Here is a 20,166-nt window from a genome sequence, read left to right as displayed (position 1 = left end):
TGTGCTTTGGTGAGGGGGCCAAGCAGGCATCACCCTGCTGGGGACAGTGGGGCTCAGGCTGCAGGCAAAGTCTTGACAGCACTTTGGGAGCCATGAGCTACAAAGATTTATTATCTAGCCTGTAAGGCTTATTTTATGTTATCAGTTTTAGTTTGTACAGGGCTTGCACTATGCTCTTTCACTCTATCACCCCGTTCTTGGGGGAGAAGGCTCACAGAAGTACCTGATTTATCTTCCCTCTACTTTTTGCTTTGTGCTTACTACTGCATCCTCTCCTGTATCTTAGCTAAAGCCTAATACATCCAATCTTTTTGGTCCCTTCACACAGCAGTCCCAAGATGTTGCTAATGAGAACAAATTATATTTTGGCATTAAAGTTTTTGAGATCCAGGGGGAGGCCTAAGGTACAAGGATCTAGAAGATATGTACTATCAATTTGTGCAATGACATTAAAATGGGACTCTAATGACTGGAAGCTGATCCTGGATAAATTTAAGCTAGAAAGAGAACAAAGACTTTCAGCAGAGTAATTCATCAGTGAAATAGCTGGGCTGGGATGATGGAATACTCTGTGTAATTGAAGATGAGGTGTCCCCTTCTGGAGGGGTGAATTGCTTGAATTTCTTTTCTGGTCTTTAAATCTATGTGGGAATTCTCTTTTACTGGCTTGCTTTTTTCTTTTTTTCCCAGGCTTGCATACTTTGGAAATTATTTCATCTAGTTGAAAAATCAATTATCACAGGGAAGTACTATGGTTTTGGCCATGCTGAAGGGAAGACCAGATAGTTGGTATCTCCCTCACAGACTTGTAGGGCTGCTTTTGAGTTTATGCTCTTGTCTGCAACTACCCTATTGCTCTGTTTGCATTTTAACCTCTGAGTGTTGCAAATAAGTTCACTACTTCCCGGCCTGGGTAAGCTAGAGCTGGTGTGTTGTGTTTCAGCAGCAGCAAGGGCTGTTGTAGACAAAAATGGAACAAACAGCTGCTGTTGGAGGTCCATCTTCATGCCCAGATGCTAAAAGATATGTGAGCCTGCTTCCCCATGTGCTGCCAAGCTTCAGCTGGTGCTCATGCAGGAGCGACCCAACTGCTTGGGCAGAGAAGCAGATAAAAGCCCTGAATTGCAGTGTGTTGTGCCTCATCTGCTCAGAGGATATGTGTTTGTCAGCATCACCTGGAGAGCTTGACATGCTCGTGTTGGAGAAGCAGGGAGGTGGAGCAGTGGGATCTGGTAACACATTCTGCCACATCCCCCACATGTGCTAGGGCAGCAGTATTGCCCTTTTCCAGACTGGGGAAAGGATCTGCTCCCAAACATTCTTCTGTTCTCTGTTTCTTGGCAGTGTCTCTGGTAGGGAAGGTGATTTGGAGGAGAAGTCACATGAACTTATCGCAGGTCCAGCTGATGGACGTTCCTCATGTGCTCCAATAAAGGACTCTTCCTTAAAAATAATTCTGCCCTGTGTGAGGCATCAGAAAGCAGAACAGCAAATGCCTGCACTCACTGTCAGAGGGAGATTGACCAGCATTTGGAAAGCTCCAGCCCTGAGCTGAAACCAATATCGGGTGTCAGGATTTCAGGAGGCCATGGCTGTACTTGGGAAGAGTGATAGAGCACCTTGTGTAAAGATTTTTAATCCGTCTTCTGAAAAATACAGGACACTTCAGCCTTCACCTTCTGAGGTTTTCTTAGGTGTTGTTATGAGAATTTCTCTGACCTATGTTAAATGCAGATCATTAAGTCTTTTTACTGCAACAGTAATGTCTCTCACAGGAACTCCTGACAGACAGTTCTGGGAGTGGAAAGAAGACGAGAAAAGGCCCCCTGCTCCAGCTGGAGCTTGGCAAACATCCTCCAGGAGCCACTGTTGGTAGAGTCATCATCATCTCTGCAGCCAGGAGCTGGGAAGATTTCCTGCTGCCACAGACACTGCTCTTCAAGGCAGCCAGGCACAGCAGTGTATCCTTTCAGTGTCTAATATCACTGGTGAAGAAAAGATAATTCCTAAGTCCTTCTTAGTTGACAGTGAGATTAAACCTGGCCCAGCCCACAAGGCTCAGCAAATGAGCCAAGAACCAGCTGTCAACCTGAAATATATGGTGATGGCCAAACCCAGCACAACAAAGTGCAGTGTCTCACCTGAATCCTTTCCACTCTTGGGTGACTCCTGACTTTGCAGAGAGCTGTGGGTCTTGCACCACCAGCAAGACATGGGAAATTCAACATCGTTTATTACCATCTGCCTGTTGTCTATTATGGCATTTATAACAAAAGGAAGGCAAATTTTCCTCTGACAGTAAATCTACACCAGAGAACAGAAGAAAAAGCTATGTTTTGACTTTTAATCTGAGCAAACTTGACAAGGAGGGAACAGAAAATACAAAGAACAAAAGGCCATTTTTAATAGCCTTTTTTTTTTAAAAAAAAGGAATAATAAAACTGAAGTAAGGCAGCTGAAATGTTTAAAATATTGCTGCTAGAGCAGTTTTGTCTCAGTATTTTTCTAAAGTCACCTTCTAAATAACTAATGCAAGCATTACCTTTGTAACCATGTCAAAAACATTTAGCTGCTTGTTTGCAAGTATTAGGGATTTAGAAGGAAAGAGGAGTTGTGTACCTGAAATTCATTCTCAAAACAGTTAAAAATAATCTAGCCCATTCTAGGGATTGAGGATTCCCTGAGAAACCAAATGAGCAAGGCAGTAAAGTACAACTGGCTCTGACAGATCTGCTGTATCTCATCTCGTCAGTATACAAGGACTTATACTTTTCAACATCTGTGCACCCCAGGCTTGCTGTCTTGACATGCTTCTGGTCCCCATTAAAACTCCAAATCACACAGGATAATATATGTGAGTTTTCCCATATATGATGCAAAAGGTAATACTGAATTTCCTCCTGTGGCATTCAGTGGATGAAATGCACAATTTTAGTATAGTAGAGAAGATGGGCATGATATTTGAATGTGGTCTTTGAAGATGGCAAGCTGGTCCCACTCCAGTGCTCAGGTTACCCAGTGCTTAGTGTATGGCCTATGACAAGGACTGCAAGATCCCAGGAGTCACCAGAGGTCCATGATCTCCAGGTGTGACAGGTACACCCTGGAACCACGTGGCTTTCCCAGCTGCAGCCGTCACTAAAGATCACATCCATCTCTAAAGATTGCTCCAGAGAGCCGTGACATTGTTATCTCAAAATGCCCAGCCCAGGCCTTGTGCATATCCATGGTGGTGTCAGAGCCACATTTGGCAGGCTCAGCTACCCTGTGAAGAGCTTCCAGGAGAGGAAATTCGGAGAATGTACCCCATTAGGTGCATTCTTATATTTGGCTGATATGCATAGAGCAATCTCCATGTATTACCCTGTTCAGTGCTTCTCCCTGCCTCTTAGATGCTGTCAAGCAGATTTTCTCAAGTACACAGAAGAGAGTTTGGGAGCAGATCCCTTCCCCAGCCTGGAAAATGGGAATGCTGCTGCTATGGTACATGCAGGGTATGTGGTCCTGTTGTACCAGACACCACTGCTCCGCCCTAAATCTGCCTCCTGCAGCAGGAGAACAAGGCATCAGAAGGGTTGTGGCACAGATGGAACCTCAGCAGCTCTGGCTGCCATGCAGCCCACACAGGTGAGAAGCTGTGTGAGCAGCCGTGGTGCCCACAGAGATATGCATCTCCACATGCATTGGTGACTGCCAGGGTGACGCTGAAACTATGAAATATCCCAGTTTTTTCTTGGGAGTAAATCCAGAGGCCACTCTTGGTGGGACTCCATCATTGTGCTGAAGCAAATACTCTCCTATCATACTTTCTCTGCTTTTTCTAAAGCAGCATATTCCTGTGTAGTCAGCAGGGAACACAGAGTTGAAAGCAACAGGAGATTACTTCTGAGAATATATATCAAGCCACTCCCTTCCTGGCACTCACCTCCACAGGCTCCATTTCCTCAAGATCATGTTTTCACAAAGGGCTTTGTGGTGGAAGGGGCCCCTGGATGACAGCCACTCAAAAGGCCAGTTCAAGTTACATCTGATTTCTCCAGGTAATACCCAACTGAGAAAGTTGCTGAGAGAGGCTGACTGTTCAGAGGAGATCTACTCTCCTCTATGCAAAACCTGCAGGGTTTGAGTTGGCCAGGAGGTTCCTGGCTTGGATAGTTGTGGTCAGGGCAGTGCTGATCTAGAACTGAGCTCTGAGTCATGCCAGCAACACTTGAACCTCCCTGCATTGCCAGCTCACTTCCCCATGCAGCCTGTGAGCCTCTGAAACCATTCAGATTTTTTCTTCTGGTTGAAATATTTTTAACCCACCTGAACAGACCTAAAAGGTGAGATCCTGCCTCAGAAAAAGATTTTTATTTTTACTGTGGATGAACTGATAAAGGAGAGAGGAATAAAGAGATGGAAGAGCTGTGAGCTAAGAATAGGACATGACTATAAGATGATGCACAAGAGGGACACGTAGTGAAGGCAACATGAAGAGTAAAGGAAGAGAACATTCAAAGGACAGCTTCTTTTAACAACTATCTTACTAGGAATGGAAGTCATATGGAAAAGACAAACTTCTCTCATACAGAAAGCTCTTGCAGCATCACCTGAGCTTTGTCCTTGTACCTCCAAATGGAAAGGGCTCTGCCTCCCACACCAGGGAGGACATGCCATGAAGGCACAGACCCAAATGGAAATGGCAGCAGGGCTTCCTCCAGTTCTTCACTGAGGGCAAAGTGGAAACTTCAAGGCACAGAGTAGCCAAGACATGTAAGGAATGTGGTCATTTTAAGTTACATATTTAGAGCCATGTCCCATGTCTGTGCCCTGTTCTGCTTTAGCATCCATCTGCTCTCAGTGGGGATTGCCCCATCACCCTTTTCTCCTGACAAGGAGATAAGCAGGGGGCAGGCAGTGAGTTACAGTGCTCCCCTTGCTGTTCCCAGTTCCTACAAAGAGGAGTCTGTGTGGCACAGGGGCCTCATGCTACCCAAAGGAGGTAACTGCAAGTCCAGGTTTAAGAGCAGAAGCTTCGCAGCCTCTGTGGGTGAAAAATCAAATAAAGCAGACTAAATAGATTACATTAATTAGGAGATGCAATATCCAGAGAAGAACAAGACAGTATTTTCTTTGGGGGACATTAGCTGTTGCCTGGGTGAAAAATAAAGTTTTCCCAGCTGCTATGTCCTGGATAATGTCCTTGCAGATAGGCTTTGGAATAAATTATGCAAAGTCATTGGTTAGGGTTTGTAGCTGATCAGTTATCCCACATCCTCTAAGACTTTTGCTATTGAAGTTCATTCATTAAAAGAATAAGTAAAAAAATACGTTTAGTAATAGAAACAAAATCTAATGCTGTTTTCCCAGTGCTTGGAAACATGGGAGGCTGCCTTGCATTCAGCTAGGTGAGAGCTAAGTCTTGTCTTGTAACTGTAGTTGTAGGAGGTTTTGTTCTGCACCCCTCTGGCCAGGAGGCCAAGACTGCCTTCAAATTCATCTCTGTCCAATGTGATTTGTGGCATTACTGGTGCAGACCAGGACTCAGCCCCTCACTCACAAGTCTCTTGGTGCTGCAATTGCTGACAGCTGTATCAGGACGGCAACTGCTGGTGCCAGTGACATCTGCCACCACTTGTGCTTAAAAATGGAGCAGCAGGACCTGAAAGCAGGGCAGGGTTGAGTACTGGAGCTTGGGAATGAAACAGCACTATCAGGAATAGGGCAAAGAACTTGCTGGTGCCTATTTAACACTTCTGGGCAAGCAGCAATGCAGTGTGCTGCAAGCAGATAAGCACTGCTGAGATCTTTGGCTTGTGAGGTTTAGTCGCGTCGCACTTGCCACAGAGAAATGCTTCCACTAAGGGACAAATTAGTGAAGGAGGTCTCTTTTCTGACTGAAATCCAAATGACTTTCATGTTGCCATCTGAGCTCCTCCAAATATTACAAAACCAGTCTTGACCCTAGCAAGTCATCCCTGTGGGCAAAGAGTAAAAGGATGCTGCTGGCAGCCCCACTGCTGGGCAGTGAAAATGCTAAGCTGTCGTTTCCCCTCTCCTGCTGCCCAAACCACTGGCCTGCAAGCCTGGTAGCCCCAGCCCCCTGCCCACACCAGCTGCCCTGGCTGTGCCAGGCTCCTCCAGGCTTGCTGCTGGTGCCTGGGGGTGCCTCCCCACCACGGCACTGAAGACACATTCTCAGCCCGAGCCATCTGCCCCCAGCCTCATGGCCCTGATGCAAATTGCTGTTTACAGAAATGATGTACCTTCCCCTTAAGTCTCTGTTTTTCCTTGTGCAGAATTTTCCCAATTAGGGATAGTTTTTTGGCTGTTTAGTAGATCAGACCCACGTTTATGTATTAAAATTTTCTTCAGCCTGTTTATTCCACATCCAAGGTGTCCTGGGGTGACTGTCTCAAACTGAGACACAAGGGTTTAATCAGCAATTGTGCTTAAGGGTAGCCTGTGTTTTTATTATCTACTTAATCAGATGAAAGAAGGTTCTTTTGTCTTTTTTTTATTTATTCTTAATTAAGAAAATACTGAGACTTGTTCCATAAGAGCAATGTTGCCTTGTACTTCCTCGGCAGGAGCAAGCAATGCTGCCAGGGAAATATTTTGTACACAATCTTCCTTTCAGATCTGGTTATAAAAAAGTAGTGGCACTGACGTGATCAATTTGATAAAAACCAACTGCTGACTTACTGAACCCTCCGCCAACCTTGGACAACTGAAAATGCACTTACTAGAATAGCTTATCCCTATTTATTTTTATAGATAAAGTTTAAATATATAGACTAACATATGTAATCAATACATGAACACTTCTTTTCTTTGAGGTTAGTATTGACTCCAGCAAAGCACGATTATGATGAAAGATAGAAGAATAAAATATATTAAATTTTAAATCCCCTAGAACAGTTCTCTGCTCTTCCCAAGCCATCTGCTTCCCAGCCAGGTGTCTCCTGCCCTTGCAGGAGTGTCTTAGGGTACAATGTAAGATGTAACTGAAAGTATGTATTCTATCACCATCTGTTAAAACCAGGTGGGGCAGTGTTCTTTGCCTCTTCCATGACACATCCCTGGTAACTCCCTCCAGAGAGAGATTTTTCTGTTAAGGAGCCATCCAGCCTTGCTTCATGACTCATAAAATTACATCGTCCCATTGTGAGATGCTTCACCCAGGGAGAGGAACCAAGCATTCCTACCTGGATATAATCTGAGGTTTGGAACACCACAGGCAGCCCTTACCTACTGGATTCCCAGAGGACAGGAGCTACATAACCACCACTGGAGCTTCAGAGGAAGAGAAGACCCTTCTACAGGATCACCACTTCAACAGAACCACATCCACCACTTCAGGAGTACTGCAGGCACCATTTAATCAGACTGCTACCACCATTCTGCCTGACAGGGTGTCAGGTTGTATCCTGACTCTGTCAGTTTAAGCCAGTGTTTCTGTATTATTGCCTTTATCTTAATGTCCCTATTAAATTGTAATTCTGACTTGGAGTCTCTCACTCGTTTGCTTTCAAACTAATACAAGGAGGAACACATAGCTGGCTGGAAACCAGGCTGCAGGAGAAGGACCCTGTGTTACAGCAGCTTCCCTACTACTGGTTTTAGGTCAGTGACAACTCATCAGTTTTATCTCATTAATATTCTCTTCACAGCTTTGCTGTTCCTTTTGGGAACCAGTGCTGTGCTCAGTTCCTTCCCTTGCCACTGCAAAGAATTTGACACTAATATTTCCATGGGATCTCCTTCAGGGAGTTCCTTGTGGTCACTTGCTCTTCCACAGGCTGGGGTTCCTGGGCAATGGCATCTCCAGTGTTGTCCAGTGGTGTCACTAGTGTTGTTGTGCCCAGTGGTGGCAGGGCTGCACACTCCTCCTGTGCTGTGCTTGTTCCTCTACCCATTTCCCACATCCCTGCCATGGTGCCCACTGCCACCACTCTCTGACCACACACCCCCAGCCACCAGCCCAGCACTGCTCCAGCAGCCGATCCACTGGCTGTGGGGCTGCCTTCTGTTCTGGGAAAGACATGACAGGAGTAATTGGGTCCCTTTGGCAGCATGACTGTGTTTGCAAATTCCCTTGTCCTCTCTAAGCTCAAAATGAATGCTCATGCACACACAGGTGCCAGCACCTCTGCTCTGTCCTTCTTCCACTAGAGCCCATGACAATAGATGAAACCCTCCAAGACAACCTTTTCTTGCATCACAGCCAACACTTAACTTGAAAGAGACTTTCATCAGCTTCACAGAGCACTATCATGGCATTACTTCAAGTGCCAAGTGCTTGAATTTAAACCTGGAGACTTCCCTGGAGAGACTCGTTACAGACTAGGGCACTCTGTGCAATCACTCCTGGATCCTCCAGAGATAATTGGTCATCAGTCGAGGCTGCCAGCTCTGCAGAGAGCTGCATCCTAGGACAGCCTATACAAGGACAGACTTCCAGCAGAGAACCCAAGGAAGGAGGCTCACCACAAGGCAGTTTCTCATGGTTATCATTACTATATGATCTCTTAATTGAAAGCACCTATTTGGCAAATGCCTTCATTTTGTGTTGGTTTTCTTGGTTCTTTGCTCAGTTCCTTGTGAAGGCAAATGCCAGCCTGGTGATTTCTGACAGCAGGTAAGATCTACCTTTTTGAATTTTACCCATTTCACATCTTTGATCTTTGTGAAATTTGCTTCTCACTCTTTGATGCAACAGGACAGGGGGTTATTCTTGCTTTTCCTGTCAACTCCTATCAGTATCTGGGAAAATGGTGATTTCCTTGCAATAAAAGTGCTTCCAAAGACCATCAAAGCTGTGATTCTGCCTACATTTTTCTCAGGTGTTGCTTAGGTTTAACTGAAGGTTTGCCAGCAGCTACACTGGTATAAATGAGTGTCCTGGGTTGAAGTGTATTCTATTACCATCCTCATGAGCTGTTGAAATCAGGTTAGGGCAGTGTTTCTTTGCCTCCTCCCCCCAGACTATCTTGCTGTTAATGGCCCATCATTGTCCTGCTGCATGACTCAGAGATAACTCCCTCCAGACTATCTTCTGTTAACGAGCCTAATCAACACTTGGCCTCATGACTCATTACCCCATTGTGAGATGCTCCACACAGAGGGAGGAACCAAGCATCCCATCGTGGATATAATCTGAGACTCTGAACACCAGAGACCCCCTTTCCACTGGGTTTCCAGAGGACAGGAGCTACACAGCCACCGTTGGACTTTCTGAGGAAGAGCAGACCCTTTCTACAGGATCACTGCTTCAACAGAACCACATCCACCACTTCAGTAGGACTGCAGCCACCATCTTATTGGAGGACTGTTACCACCATCCTGACTAACAGGGTATCAGGTTGTATCTTGACTCTGTCAGTTTGAACCAGTATTTTCTTTTTATTTCCTTTTCTTTAATTTCCCCATTAAATTGTTATTCTGACTTGGTGCCTCCCACTGGTTTGTTTTCAAACTAGTACAATGAGAAATAGCTTCATCCCTGACTCATCCACTACTCCACCACATATCCCACCTGGCAAGAGCTCCTGTTCAGCTGCTGCAGCATGGACTTATCGCTCTCAGGAGGGGACTGGGAGATCAGCGACTCCTCTCAGGAGTGGGCTCAAAACAAAAATCTGTGAGGTCACAGCTTATGCCCTTTTATTTCCCAGGCTACCTGTGCCCACTGCCAGAGCAAGACCTGCCCTGTCTCCCTGGCTGAGGGGGCTCTCCTGCCACCTGGACCATGGGTCTTCAGACATCAACTCTTCTGCCTCTGCCAGATGGAAATATTGGAGGAAACAAATGTGTTCCCAAAAATAGTGCCTCCCTTTGTGGCTTTGAGCAGCCGTGTGTCACTCACACTCCTGCTGAGTCTGACTTTAGGTACAGCTGGCTGCTCTGGGTAAAGAGGGCTATTACTTCTTCCCAGAACAGAGTGTCCAGATGATGGACATACACAATGATTTAATCTTTTTAGAAGGCCTAAACCCCAGGAGAAGGGCTATTGAACCAACCCTCGAGGCCAGGGCAGAGGCAGCAAAAGGCACCAGATGGCAGTCCTGGAGGAGGTCACTGCCAGCCCTGCTCCCCTCATCCAGGGCCCACCAAAACCCCACTGGGGCTTGCTCCCTCAGGCACCTGCCTGTGGGGTTCAGGTGGGTGGCCATGATGAAACACGGGTAGTTGTCACTGCAGTGTTCTCACACTCCAGCCCTGCATGCAGCAGAAGGTGCTGGACAAGCCAAGAGGGTGGAGGGATGGAAAGCATGGCAGTAGGAAGAAAGGGAACAGAGGGAGGTGCTCCTGTTCCGAGTCTCTGTTAAAGCTCGGATTTGAGGTTAAACACAGCACACAAACTTAAAACAATTAGGTGGGAGAGTTTTCAAATCATGCAGGGACTTTTCACTCCTTCTCAACTCTTGTGACATCTGCCTGGGCACTGGTACAAGCCAGCAGGGAAGGCAAAGCAGTGCATGACCAAACCCCTGCACTCCAATTCCTAATGAAATTCATGCAAACTTTAGAAAGCAACTGAGATGTCTGGAGCTTCCTCCACCTGTCACTGGCTTATTTCTAACAGATGCCATAATGAGGCACCTGGAGGACAAGATCATTTAGTTTTCTTTACAGTAATCACAATTTAGATGGTCCATAATGTAATAAGAGTGAGAAGGGAACAGCAACCAGAAGAGCTTGCTGGCTTCTCAGGCCTGATGAGCTGCAGCACAGTGGGCCCCGTCCTGCCCTGTAAGCCATACAGCTTTGCTGCCCTATCTTGCAATAAAATCTGTCTGCCACCGTCCTTGGGGGTTGAGCATAATAGCCCAAGGCACAACTGCCCTGCAGCCTGGTGTCCTGGCCCTGCTGCACCTCTTACAGCATGCAGTAGTCCAGCACACAGCAAAACCCAGTAGCTTCTGGAGACAAAAGCACATATTTCAGCTCCTACTATCTCAGCTGGGCCTTTGGTCACCCAAAAATGTGCCCAGTGCAGCCAGAGCACAGAGGCACATCTGCCCTTGGGGAATCCCAGCTGGAACAGCAGAGCGCTGCCCTCGGCTCAGAAACCTTACCCAGAGACCTTCCACAGAGCTTGGTGTACGTGCTTGTGTATTTTAAACACAGACCTGCCTCAGCTGTTTCTGGGACTGTGTGCGCTGCCCGGGGCCCCGGCTGCGGAGCCCCGCGGGCATGGCAGGGAAACGCTGCTCCTCAGCAGCCACCCAACATCTGGGACACACTGGCTCTGCCGGATGCAGCGCTGTGCTGGCCAGCGTCCGAGCTCGTTTAGCACCTCGGGATCTATCCCTGCCTGAGCAGCATCTGGCTCTGCAAATGCTGCCATCACTGCGGGGAGACCACGGGCAAAGTGACTTCTGCCCCGTGCTCAGGGACTTCTGTGGCACCAAGAACTCAACATTCATTTCGTGTGGTCCCTTTCCGTCGGCTCCAGACAGCTGATGTGAGGGAGTGCCTGCGGGGTCTCTCCGCCTGGCCTGGGGTGAGGGTAAATGCCCACACGGAGATGTAGGGAAGGAGCTCCTCTCTATGGCACTGGCTTGAGGATGGGAGAGAATGCAGGGAAAGGAGGAAGAGGAGGGCAGCACCTACCTACAAAGTACAGCAATACTTTAAACATCCTCTTTTTCCTATTTCAGTCTCACTGGTTTTAAGTGAAGCAACATTTTGGTTGGTTTTGCCATTGCAAAAAAAGAGGTTTTGGAAGTCTGGTACTTCCTTGCAATGACAGGTATTGCAATGACAGATCTAGTGATAATGACACAGCGCACACGTGAATGAGCATTTAGAATCCTTCTGTACCATGAAATACCTAACAGTACCAGAAAAAAACCTCACTAATACGTGGGTGTGTGCTCAAACACATTTATTTTCTTGTTAATTTTTCTAGGGCAGTGGGAAATGTTGCAGTGCAGCTGACAGCATCTCTAATAATGAAATGTTGCGACTCAGTGGTTTTTCACACTCACAGTGGCATCACATTCTTCCTTTCTGTGTTCCTCCAAGAGGCTTAGCAAGATGAGAAAAGCTACTTCAGAAGCAACTGTGGTGTGTCTGCAGCTGAGATGTGGGTTTGGGGTTTTATATACTGTAAAACCTCTTCCTATGCTGGAGGGCACGTAGCAACAGGTAAATAGCCAATTTCATTAGCAGATGTGATTTTTCCATAGTGTCAGTTCTACTGACTGAATCGCTGAATAAAATGCTAAAAAGCAGTTTTATTTTAGGCTTTTTGTAGGGCTACCACAGTGGCATTTGCTGAGATTTGTACAGGTCTGAGTTATAGAAAGGAGACAAGTTCTGAGGAGTTCTAGATAGAAGAAAATGAGGATGACTCATTTAAAACCAGCAGGGTTTTTGTTATCAAATACTTGTCATGGTTACAACAAAAGAGTGAGTGTCTGCAGCTCCAGCTGGAGTGAACATAGATTAAGAAGAAACATAAAGATTTCAGTTATAGGCTAGCTGTGTTGAGATTAGTGGGAATAGGAATTTGGGCCCAGTGAGAGTTAATTAAAATAGTTAGGAGAGCTGGACCTGAAATGGGTTTTAAGATGCTAGTAACTGATTACCAAGTAACTGATGATCTGTCATTTGTACATTTGCTTAGCCGTGCTTAGAACAAGGAACAGAAACATTGATAAGCTGGTGTAGGGAACAAGGACAATCACCAATTTCCTCCCTTTGTTGGAACTCGTCCAAAAGTCACACAAGAGGAAACTTAGAGGTCACTAAAGTAATTAGGATTGTTAAAGTTCAGAAAGGCAAAAAGGTCAAAATGAGGAAGATGAGTTACTTCATCTTTTTTGGGACCACTGACCCAATTCAAGACCACTGACTCAATTCAGGACACACACTACGCATGCTTAATGACATTTAAGCTCATTTCCATATGAAGCAGAGAATGGGAGGGGTTAATGTTATGAATATGCATTTGTATTTTGGATAGTCATAATTTGGAAAGAAAAGGTGTCATGTTTGTCATAAATTAAGACTACGCCAATTAGCAACAATTTATGGTTTATTAATTGTAGCAAGTAGAAAGTGAGCAAATTACAGCGCTGGGTGACCGGGGAGTCTGCGCTCCACCTCTGTCACGTCAGTATTCTAGCTGGCCCCCCTATTTATATGATTTTACTTCCGTCTTCGTGGATTGCTTTTAACCACTCTGCGCATGTGCCACTTGTTGCTAGGGGGTCTTCTTTTGCCTTCCGGTGGTCGTTGAGGATGAAGGAAGTAGTCTTCCTCTTTTGTCCTCTGTTCGACCTTTTGTTCCTTGTCCATTTTTAGAAGAAGAAGACACAATATTTGGCATATCATCTCTTTTTTGTTCTTATATGGAAAAAGAGCTGAACACACAGTGTTTGGCATGCCACACTCTCCTGTTATGCAAGCATCTGTACAGCAATACAGTAGTTGCAGAAGCGATACTTAGCAATACATATCTTGAGTATATTTGATTATATATATATATATATTGTTTTAAAGGAAGCAATACTTGGCAATACATATCATGAGTATATTTGATTGGCAATACATATAAGTATATTTGATTACATATATTGTTTTAAAGGCATCCTTTTTAATAAACAATACAATCTTTCACAATCCCCCCTTTTTCTCTTTATACTCTATTGTTTATTAAACAATCTCATCTTCAAAAGTCTTGATTTTCTTCCAGCAATTTCTGCACCTATTATAACAATCACAATGCATTATACCCTTTTTGCAAAAACACTCATAATTTTCGCGTTCTATATCGCATTCACAGTAATCATTTTCACTTTTATTTCTTTCATTACGCGCAGCTTCATACTCAGCAGTAGTAGTTAAAATAAGCAATTTTGCTACATCAAATCGCTTTTTAATAAAGTGTAAAACATATTTTATGATACAAGGTCTAAATATAAGGCCTAAAATTAACAAAATTAAAGGCTTGGCCAGAGCAGACAACAAGGTGGTCAGCCATGGTGAAACATCGAACCATCCTTCATACCAAGATTTTCCTGTTTCGCGATCCTTTTTTCTTTGATCTAGTCTTTTCTTAAGTTCGGCCATAGAATCTTGTACTACTCCTGTGTGATCAGCGAAAGAGCAACATTCTTCATTTAAAGCGACGCATAGTCCTCCTTCTTTTAAGAATACCAAATCTAATCCCCTTCTGTTCTGTAATACGACCTCAGATAGGGATTTTACAGAAGCAGCTAAGTTTTGGATGGATTGCTCTACTCGCCCTAGATCTTCATCCACAGCTGTCTGCAAGGTTTGTATTTCTTTACTTTTTATTATTGAGGCTATTCTTGTGCCTGCTCCTACTCCACCTGTTATTAATAATGTAGCTAAAGTGATGGCTGTAAATGGTTCCCTCTTTTGTCTGCTTAGACCTTTTTCAAAATGATGTAGTATCTCTTCAGAAGTATGATACATTAGTCGTGGAACAATGATTACTTGTACACAAAATTGGGATTGATTGAAAACATTTAAGGATAAACACGGGGTTATTTCAATGTCCGAACAGACCCACTTAGCCCCTTGCATTGGTATGATCTATTTATTTGTTCTACTGAGAAATTCTATCGCCCAGGGTTGTGTCGTGTTTGTACTACAATACTTTCTTGCAAATTGATTAATTTCTATTGCATTGGCTCGTGTGGATTTCTTGCCCATATTGGTAAACTAAGCAAGCATAGGGTGTACAGGAAAAAGAGCGTTCCTTTTGAATTACTCTCATGGCGACTCAGTTCCAGTAGTAGCTCCAGTAGTGGGTCTCTCAGGCCTTTTGTGGGTCCTCCTCTGCCTCGCCCGTCGACTGGGTTGCAGCCAGCCACGGGGGTGATTATCTTCTCGGCAGCAGGGGTCACTGTAAGCCTATTACACCCTTCTGGGAGCTATAACTTGGCTGCTTAGTTTATTTTTCACTCTTTTTCCTGATATCCCAGGCATCCGAAAAGATTTATTTTTTTTTTTTTTTTTACAATGTATTCTTATAATATGGGACTTTAATTGAGCTTTTAAAGCTGTGACTTAGCAATGAAATTCCCCATGCAATATTGCTAACAGATTGTTCAGATGACTTGAACAACCCCTCTTTTTTTTTTTTCTAACTTTCTAAAACTAGTATATCTATATCTTTGAGCTGTTTATTCACATTTACTACACCACCAATTATGAAGGATTGGTCTCCGGGTATGGACCACTTGAGAGCATTCTCTGCAATCTTTTTTTTTTTCACATGTCCCTTTTTCCCACAATAGAAACAACTTCCTTGTTCCCTTCTTTCCACTATTGTTTTCGGCGACTTTCTGGGGGTTTTAGGACCTCTAAGTTGCCCCTTTCTCTCTTCTCTAAGCGCAGCCACCATCATTCTTACTTGTTTCTTACTATCTTCTTCTTCTCGTCTTACATACACTTTCTGTGCTTCCCTCAACAGCTCATCTAATCCTCTATCTTGCCAGTCCTCTAGTTTCTCAAGTTTACGTCTGATGTCATCCCAAGATTTTGCCACAAAATGTGTTTTTAAGACTGCTTGCCCCAGAGGACTATCGGGGTTAGCCCCTGAGTATAGCTGGAGGGCTTTCCTCAGTCGCTCCAACCATTCTGTGGGGCTCTCATCTTTCTTTTGCCTTTTGTTAAAGGCTTTACTAATATTCTGGCCACGAGGTACTGATTCTCTAATTCCTTGAATCACTATATTCCTTAAGTCCTCCATATGAGCTCTATGTAATGGATTTTGGTTGTTCCAGTTTGGTTTCTGAAGTGGCCATTTTGTATCTGCTTGGGGACCTTGTGCATGTTGGGCATCTTAGACTCTCATGCCTGCCCGCCTAATCTTATCTTTTTCTTCTGTTGTAAATAACTGCCCCAAAATTGACTGCATTTCTTCTCGAGTATAAAGACTTGGTCTTAAGAATTGGTCTACTCTTTCTGCTACCCCTAACGGGTCGTCTAGTAATCTTCCCATTTCTGTCCTCTTAAACTCCCGCAAATCTCCGGAGTTCAGGGGGACAGAAACGTACCCGACCCCAGGCTGGGGTCCTCCCATGGGTACTTCTTTTAGGGGATATATTTGGGGTTGTTCCTTTTTACTTTTAGTTCGTCTCCTAACAGATGCAGGTGACCCTTGTTCGGAACTAGTGTCTCCCGGTGTTATGGGAGCAACTGGTGGAATCACCGGTGCTGGAGGTGGAGGGACATATGGAGGGGGAATTAACAAGGTATCATCCTGTTCCCTTTCTTTATCTCTTTTCATTTAATTTGTTCAATGGGAATAGAGTTGTCTGGGGTTTCTCTAGCTACATCTGAGCATATAAGCTCTCCTCTGGGTTAAAAGGTCTTTTATCATTAACCTAGAAGTTTAACTGTTGCCTCACCCATTTTTCATCTGACCAAAAAATGAGCCAAATAACATTTTTCTGTATTTTCTTCCCTCCCCATATTTCAGTACAGTAATGAATCATTTTCTTCTTACTTTTCCCTATTCATCCGGGAAACTGTTTCTAATTATTTAACATGAATGAGAGAGGGGTATTCTGAGGCACTATGGGTACCTCCCTCATGGGGGTCGAAGGCTTGCTGCCCTTCGCCCCCATCTTCTGGAATACCTTCACACACACACTCACTCGCTTCCCCTTGTTCCTAGCCCAGTCCCTCGCGGGAGATGGGAAACGTAGTACTTAAGGGTCCACACTCGCTTGGCTCAGTATGTCGAGCCTCTCAATTGCTATATTCCAGGAAACCCAATCCCGCCCGAACGGTATCCCTGTGAATTATCTTCACAATATACTTACGCGTCCTGCGTCTTCGTCCGGACTTCAGTGCACTAAATTTTTATGGGATTATACCGGTTTTCATTTGCTCCACTTTCTAGAATTTAGGTTCGTCGGTAAAGGTGAAGGTGGGCAGCTGTTCTCAAGGCCGAGGAAAACCTCGGGGCGCCTCCCTGGGAGACCGCAGCCCACTGCTCCTTATCCGAGTCACGGCACCAAAATTGTCATAAATTAAGACTACGCCAATTAGCAACAATTTATGGTTTATTAATTGTAGCAAGTAGAAAGTGAGCAAATTTACAGCGCTGGGTGACAGGGGGAGTCTGCGCTCCACCTCTGTCACGTCAGTATTCTAGCTGGCCCCCCTATTTATATGATTTTACTTCCGTCTTCGTGGATTGCTTTTAACCACTCTGCGCATGTGCCACTTGTTGCTAGGGGGTCTTCTTTTGCCTTCCGGTGGTCGTTGAGGATGAAGGAAGTAGTCTTCCTCTTTTGTCCTCTGTTCGACCTTTTGTTCCTTGTCCATTTTTAGAAGAAGAAGACACAATATTTGGCATATCATCTCTTTTTTGTTCTTATATGGAAAAAGAGCTGAACACACAGTGTTTGGCATGCCACACTCTCCTGTTATGCAAGCATCTGTACAGCAATACAGTAGTTGCAGAAGCGATACTTAGCAATACATATCTTGAGTATATTTGATTATATATATATATATATTGTTTTAAAGGAAGCAATACTTGGCAATACATATCATGAGTATATTTGATTGGCAATACATATAAGTATATTTGATTACATATATTGTTTTAAAGGCATCCTTTTTAATAAACAATACAATCTTTCACATGTTTGTCATACATGAAATCCCTAATTAGCTTGGTCTTTGCATGTTAACTGCTTTAATTAGTTAATTTTGAGTTAAACAATTTTTTAAATTGAATGTTGAAATTAACCCATCAGCCCAGGTACACAAATCAAGTTTTATTATTATGGTTTTCACTTGTTCAAAGCAGTTTATTTGCACCAGCCCCAGCTAAAATCCCCCAGTTAAAAGTTCCCCAGTTAAAAAATCCCTTTTCAAACTTTAAACCCACTTGTACACTGTAAGAGTTGTTTATCCTATGTTCATTGTCTACTTTTATAAGTGTTTTAAGAGGTATTAGATGTATTTTAATATTTTTTTTAAGGTTCTACTTTGCACTTTAGACTCAGGACCAACTTCAAAACCCCAGTTTCTAACAGCCAGCAGCTATTTTTAGCCCATAGCCATTATTCTGCAGGCAAGCTCCATAGCAACCTGAATCTTAATGAGGGCATGTTACCACCCTTACTTCAGCTGTTACCACCCCCCGACAACGACGAGCTATTGGTAGACAGAGATGATCTGTCAAAAGGAAAGCACCAATCACTTTAGACCAAAGGGGCGGGCTGTGGGCGGGCTGTGGGCGGGCTGTGGGCAGGCTGTGGGTGGACTGGGGTGGAGCAAAGGCACTATAAAATAACGATGCACCCCCCCCCCCCCCCCCCCCCCCTCAGAGCAAGGGACCAGTGCAGATCAGGTGTCGTGGACTCCGGTGCTGGGTACTTAAGCCTTACTCCTATTAAGGAGCCTTTAATAATTTTATGTTTGACTTTTGGATTAGCTAAAAGTCAGCCCAGCACTGCAAGTTCTTCCACCAGAGGTCCAGTGCTGTCTAAGCCTGAAGATCTCTAATCCCTGCGCTCCTGGGGCATACCTCCTGAGCCACTAGGATCCCAAATTTTTATATTTTGCTAAATTTTGTAATTTTTCAATTTTTCCATTTTTAATAAATTATTTTAATTTTTACTAAGAGTTGTCTCATTCCTCACAATGTTTGCTTGTATCGGGGGCCCTGCATCTTGGGGAGCTATCCCACCCAGTGCCTGGTGCCAAATAAAACATGCACTTTCTAACTCTAAACTGTCAGAGAGTTTTTGTCCATCTCAATTGGATATCGATATTAGATCGATAATTCAGATTTTGGTAAATCAGGAGGAGCAAACCATGAGCTCAACAGAAGGTCAGTGGGGGAGAGCATTTACAGCTTACATCGTAAAGTGATTTCCTCTCCACACCAAGGAGGCATTTATTTCTGAATTTTAACACGATGAACATGCAAAGCACAGATTTAAGGGCATCCGATGATGTTAATCTATTGACAGCTTTATTCCAACATCCCTTAAAGATTCTTCAGTTCTTCTATCCAGAGATGTAATTGTCTGAGTGAGTGAATCAGAGATATGAGGCAAATACCAGTTCTTGTTACTGGAGAAACTGCATGTTTCAGTATAGCCTAGTGCTATGAATCTCAAGGACCCGACAGAATATTCTGTTTTTAAAGGAATTACAGGGAGTATTTCTGGGTTTTGCTGGGTTTTGGTTAGTAACAACAGCTGAGCGAGTACATCAAACCGAGGTGTCATGACTGTAGAACTGACTAGTTATTTATCAGTGGGACAGTTTTACTGCTGCTTCAACACCTTGTTGCAAAACCTCAGGTGTACAGATGGGGACTGCCATCTTGCTGTCCACTCACACCAATTTGCTTGGCATATCCTGCTCCTCACCTGACCTTCACCATCTTGATGTGACCGCCATGAGACTTTTCCCTCCTCATAGCCTTTGGTCACACACAGGGGCTGGTCATCAAGTGGATGCAAGTGTCCTAAGAGTCTTTCTCTTCACCGGCTCCTTGAGTCCATTACTTTGGAAACAGGTGACTGGAAGCACACATGTATTTCAGACAAGATCTCACCAGGGCCTTCTTCAGCCCTCCTGGTGCTTTCCTAATCACCCACCCACTCCAGTCCTCCTCTCCCTCTGTATTATCCTTGCTTCTATCTTAATTAGGTCACTTACTTCTGCATGACTGACAAAGGGGGCTTCAGAGGATATTTAACTCTTTAATATATTATTTCCCTGCTCAGAGGGAGGCTTCACAATTAGGGCATCCCTAGCAACTGTCCAGAGTGCTCTAAACAAATTTCTAAGACAAAGATGATGTAATTTCCCTGAGATGCACTAGAAGGGGCCTCCAGACACTTTGGGAGGTTTGTCTGTCTGCCCATGTAAGCCACTCTTGCTGCCAAAGAAGCAACACCACCCATCACTGCCGGCCTTTGAGAACAGCTCCTTGCAGCAGCCCTTGCACAGACTCCTTCCTTACCACACTCCTTCTGGTAATCTGCATGCAAAACATACCCAAATGCTTGAATTTTTTCCTCACAGGTTAAAAACCATCTGGTTTTTTCTCTCCTGGACTCTTTCAAAATTGTCTGTGTTGCCCCTAAAGTGTGGCCCCGTTGACCAGACACAGTGCCAAGCTCAGGCTTCAGCACAGCTTAGCCTGGAGCAATGATTACC

Source organism: Aphelocoma coerulescens, chromosome 1A, assembly GCF_041296385.1.
Source record: "Aphelocoma coerulescens isolate FSJ_1873_10779 chromosome 1A, UR_Acoe_1.0, whole genome shotgun sequence".
Lineage (NCBI taxonomy): Eukaryota > Metazoa > Chordata > Aves > Passeriformes > Corvidae > Aphelocoma > Aphelocoma coerulescens.
Note: the sequence above shows the minus strand (reverse complement) of the source record.